At 40.3% G+C, this 5,499-nt stretch overlaps 1 long non-coding RNA gene across 2 annotated transcripts in view; it reads right to left on the minus strand.

Annotated features, from left to right (window-relative positions):
- Window positions 1–5,499, minus strand: part of LOC147352027 (uncharacterized) — a 204,790-nt gene that overhangs the window by 58,693 nt on the left and 140,598 nt on the right. The window lies entirely within an intron of this gene.

The raw sequence follows: 5,499 nt of genomic DNA on the forward strand, positions 1-5,499 counted from the left end.
AGAATACAAAAGTAAGATAATGCCCACAAGGTATTTACAGGCTATAAAATGCTAGTACATAGTTGGCATTATAAAAATTATGTTATTTTTAATCATTCAACTAACATGAATTAATGTCTACTATTTGATAAGCAGGAGAATAATATAGACCAAAACATACTTATTATACCTCTTAACTGCATAATCAAATTAACCTGATACAAGTAGGTAAGTGAATGTTGAGATGTACAGAAGTGAATGCATTTTTTTCCACATCTAACATTGAGAAATAAGTTATCTTGGCTTTCATTCTTTTGTTATTCTTTTTCCCAATTCCAGAATATCCATATACCTATGTTACTTTTGTAATTAGGAAAACAAACATTGGTTTGGTCTTAAGGGAGTTAGTTATTCTTCTCCCAAATTTCTCCAAGGATGCTCACCAAGCTCCCTTATCCACACACAGATTCCATGCTCTGTGCTGGTGGGACTGCTGGGTGTTGGACACCAGACATGGCCTATCTTCCTCTCTCCTAAGCTCTTAACAGGTTGCTTCATGCACAACAAGTCTTTGGATTCCTGCATTTTAGCGCAGCGTCGTTCCAGCAACTTCCTGAACAATTCTACCCACCGGTGCTCACAGATACAAACTTTCCCTCTCCCACATCTATTTTCAAGTAGGACTAACAAAGGCTTTATTTCAAAGCCCAATCTGCAGCTACTAAAAAGAACCACATAATACATCTTGCCTGGAGGATCCCATGGACGGAGGAGCCTGGTGGGCTGCAGTCCATGGGGTCGCTGAGGGTCAGACACGACTGAGGGACTTCACTTTCACTTTTCACTTTCATGCATTGGAGAAGGAAATGGCAACCCACTCCAGTGTTCTTGCCTGGAGAATTCCAGGGACGGAGGAGCCTGGTGGGCTGCCGTCTATGGGGTCGCACAGAGTCGGACAGGACTAAAGCAACTTAGCAGCAGCAGCAGCAATACATGACAAAACCAATTTATAAATGGCTTTTGAATGACTCTCACCATCTCTCTGAATAACTTTCAATTATGAGCACTCCCACTGGGAGTGCTAGCCATTTTCTTTTTTCTTTATAAAGCAAATTCTCAGGGAATTCTGTGACTACATATTGAAAGTACAGATTTTTACGATGGGACTTTATACATGTGGGTTGCTAGTGCAAAGGGATCGATCTGAACCAGAAAAGTCTGCACATTCCTAGAAAACGACATCGACACCCATAGTTTTCAACATGTGGTTCAATGAGTCTCGTCTACAGAAAAGAGAAGTGGCTGCTGAGAACTTTCTAGGATCGTGACTCTTCTGTCTCTCATCTCTTTAATTCTGTGGCCATACTTTTTTCAATTACACTCATTCTCTTGCTGTGTTTTTTAGAGGGGTCCTCTTTTAACCAATCATCAATTTTTTCTTTTAAACACATACCCAGCACAAAATCAAAAAGTATGAAAGGCATAGCATGAAACCTCAGTCTCCCTTCGACCCTGCTATCAAATGTTAATTTCCATTCTCCTGGGAAAGTACCAGTGAACCAGTTTCTTCAACATCCTCTCTTTTCATTTCTACCACCAATTCTCTAGACTGGATTTCCATTTCTACACAACTGTCTTCATGTAACAGTTTGTCTCTTACACCAGTTTATCTCTTTCCAGGCCAAACTACCCTTCCTCTATCAGGTAGGATAACGGAAGGAAATGTCTGGGTAAGTCCTGGGCTGGATTTCGATATACATGAGGCATATGAATGATGACAAAAGAGAGTCAGACATTCCACAGTGGCAGCGGGGAGCTTACCTAAGAGCCTGACTTAGAGGAACGTTCTGAAAATGTTTAGTGAAATAATCAATGAAACGAGCATGTCTTGTCTCAGATGTGAATCAGAAAAGAAAACTACTTCACTGCAACAGAGAATTTACAATAAGAAGTAACAACAGATGGGGGACAGAGAACTCACAATTGTTAACATCCTTTGAATTAATAATGTTGCCAGACACTGTTCTAAAGTTTTAGATATTGTATTATTTATTCTTTAAACATCTTTATGAGGTATCACTTCATTATCCATTCTATAGATCAGGAAATGGAGTCTACTGGGGAGGCTTAGTAACTGTCCAGAGATACCCAGCTTCTGTGTAGTCATGGCAAATCCAGATTCCAGTTTGCTATTGGGAACGACAATTATTAAAGAAATCTGGAATGTCAAGAGTTTGTAAGCTGGAATTGGGGGGCACTATCTATACATTTGCACCATTCTAGCTGTTGATGAAAATCAAACAGATGGCTAAAATATGGCTTCTTTCCTGCAAATATGTATGCTGTATTTTTAAACCTGCCATCGCATTGTTCAGAAGGTGACCCAAGCTGCTTCATAAAGCTTTTTTTTTTTTTTTTTTTCCCAGCTAGCTTGTGACTTCTGAAGACAATCAGTGCCTGACATTCCCTTTGGCTCACCTTTAAGTGCACAGGCCAATATTCACTCTTGAATCCCCCTATTCCTGAGTTGTCACTAGATCCAAATGTGACACATATCTCAAGGGGTAAGCAATGGAAAGTCAAAAGCACCTGACTTGTTAGAGCAGTGGCCAAAATATTGTTGAAATCAAGAAAAATTCCAGAAGAGAATGTATGTTTTGACTTGTTTGTAGACTGGAAAAGCAGATTATCCTGGTAGACATATTCCTTAAGCCCTAGTTCTCAGAGAACATCTACCAGGGACAAATCATGAGCCACACAGCTCCACAGGGGACAATTAGAAGTATTTCTCATCCACTGGAAATGAGGCTTTGCACTTTCTTTTTTACACTAAAATATATATTTTAGACAATTCTGTCAATAAATACAATATTCGCCAAAGGAGTTTACAAACTGAGGAAGCAGAATATAGAACCATGACAGGACTTAAAAGTTAAGGATGCTTTGTAAAGAACATAAGACAGGAAGTATTTAATAAAGTATAGAGAAAATGCCCATGGGCAGCAAGAACAGAACCAGACATGTCAAAATATTGGTTTGGGCAGTAAAAATTGGTTGCTTAGTGTGGGGAAATAGAACCACAGTTCCCCTGAAAGCAGAGCTGGCAACCAGTGAGTCTCAGCCTCAAAAAGGCTACTGATGTGCCATGAAATATTGATTCCAGCAGTCACAGGGTGGCTGATGGGCAGAGGCCAGAGTCTTGGGAGGTGGTCTCTGGCTGTGAGACATTAGCCAGGGGCTCCTCAGAGGGCAGTCTGGGCTGACTTAAAGTTGCATGGACCCCACAATCCCACTGCTGGGCATACACACCGAGGAAACCAGAATTGAAAGAGACATGGGTACCCCAGTGTTCATCACAGCACTGTTTATAATAGCCAGGACATGGAAGCAACCTAGATGTCCATCAGCAGACGAATGGATAAGAAAGCTGTGGTACATATACACAATGGAGTATTATGTAGCCATTAAAAAGAATACATTTGAATCAGTTCTAATGAGGTGGATGAAACTGGAGCCTATTATATAGAGTGAAGTAAGCCAGAAAGAAAAACACCAACACAGTATACTAACGCATATATATGGAATTTAGAAAGATGGTAACGATAACCCTGTATGCGAGGCAGCAAAAGAGACACAGATGTATAGAATAGTCTTTTGGACTCTGTGGGAGAGGGAGAGAGTGGGATGATTTGGGAGAATGGCATTGAAACTTGTATAATATCATATATGAAACAAATCACCAGTCCAGGTTCGATGCATGATACAGGATGCTCGGGGCTGGTGCACTGGGACGACCCAGAGGGATGGTATGGGGAGGGAGGAAGGAGGGGGGTTCAGGATGGGGAACACATGTACACCCATGGGGGATTCATGTTGATGTATGACAAAACCAATACAATATTGTAAAGTAATTAGCCTCCAATGAAATAAATTTATATATTTTTTAAAAAGTTGCATGGATATTGTACCCTACAACCCTCAAAGCAGGCAAGCACAGTGATAGCATTCATCATGTGCTGAGTGGAACCAAGAAGGGCATGTACTTAAGAGCCAGCTGAGAGTGTGGTGCTGCCAGCCGTAGGCAGGAGACCCCTGGAGTTTCTGGGAGGGCTGCTGTTCCAGGATGCCTGGCACAGGGCATACCGCCAGAGAGCTGCCAGCCAGCGCAGAGGTGCTGGAAGGCCAAGGGATTTTTCTGGTGGAGACAGTTCCAACTGGTAGCTCCAAATTCTGGACTTTGACTCTCTCAGGTACTTCTCTGTATTTGTGGCCGAGGTGCCCTTTCAGTGATGATCATCCTGCTACAGGATGAGTCCTCTAACACGTGAAGATTATGGCTTCATCACCTTTCGAAATACTTGACATGAAAAAGAGTTCAAGTGGATTCAAAATTTATTCTCATTATCCTTCAAATTTCAGCATTATACTTGTCAATCAAGGAAAAAGAGCTACAAATGTTTACAATTTCAACAGTTGTTTAAAAATATACACATATGTGTGTGTACACACACACACACATATAGTTTTATGTTAGCATAGCCTTTATGGGCAAAGTTACAATGGTAATTATCAGGAATGCACTTACTCCACATTCTCATTTACTATTTTTGATAAGGGAACATGTCATGGCTTCAAGTACAAAGTCCGATATAAACAAGTTTGATTCATGGCATCAAGCTGAAATTTCTCCTTAAAAGATTTTTCAAAATTATTTGGAAGTTTTAGACACATTCAGTATTTAATATATTCCTTAATGCCGTGTATATTTATTCTATTTATATCACATAAAGAAGTATAAAGACATGTTCTCACCATGGCTTGTACATATTAATACATAACCAAAGCACACCCCCATTTTTCTAGCACAATACCTAAACGTTATTTTTTCCCCAGTGTGTTGACATGAAAAACACTGGGGTGTGCGCCCGAAAAGCCCTTTGAAATATTCAGCTTTTCTCTTTTTCTGCAGGCAAGTCAAGTGAGTAGGAGGACAGGAAACGAGTAAGGGTACACCCCAAACTACAAGAAGACTGGAAAAGAGGACTTTCTTTTTAAATCGTTGAGGGCATGGAGCTTAATTTTACAGGGCTGGAAGGAAAGGATCAACAGGTGAAAATTAACCCTCGCAAAATTAAAATAAATATTTGTATTTTATTTCTACCATTTAATCTGTCAACTATGAAAAGTGATGCAACAAGCCCGAAAGGCATGCCCAGCAAGGCCAGGAGGAATTTAAGAGAGAAGCCAGGTATTCTGGATGCCTGGCCACTGCCTGTATCCACCAGCATGAACCTTCCTTTCAGATCATCTTCTCAAATTATCCATAAGAGATTTATCCACATACTCAATAAGAAAAATATTTCTAATTATATCCAACCATTCTTAACATGAATGACAATTATGCGGGGACACAAGATTGCCAAGACTTTTTTGCCAAACAATTCCTTTTGACTTAAGAAAGAAGAGGCAGCTGCATTGTTTCCATAGCTATCCATATAAAAGAGCCCTTGGAATGAGGCT

The sequence above is a fragment of the Bos grunniens genome, chromosome 19, assembly GCF_055505025.1.
Source record: "Bos grunniens cultivar Pamir isolate PY7600 chromosome 19, Bosgru_T2T1.0, whole genome shotgun sequence".
Classification (NCBI taxonomy): Eukaryota; Metazoa; Chordata; class Mammalia; order Artiodactyla; family Bovidae; genus Bos; species Bos grunniens.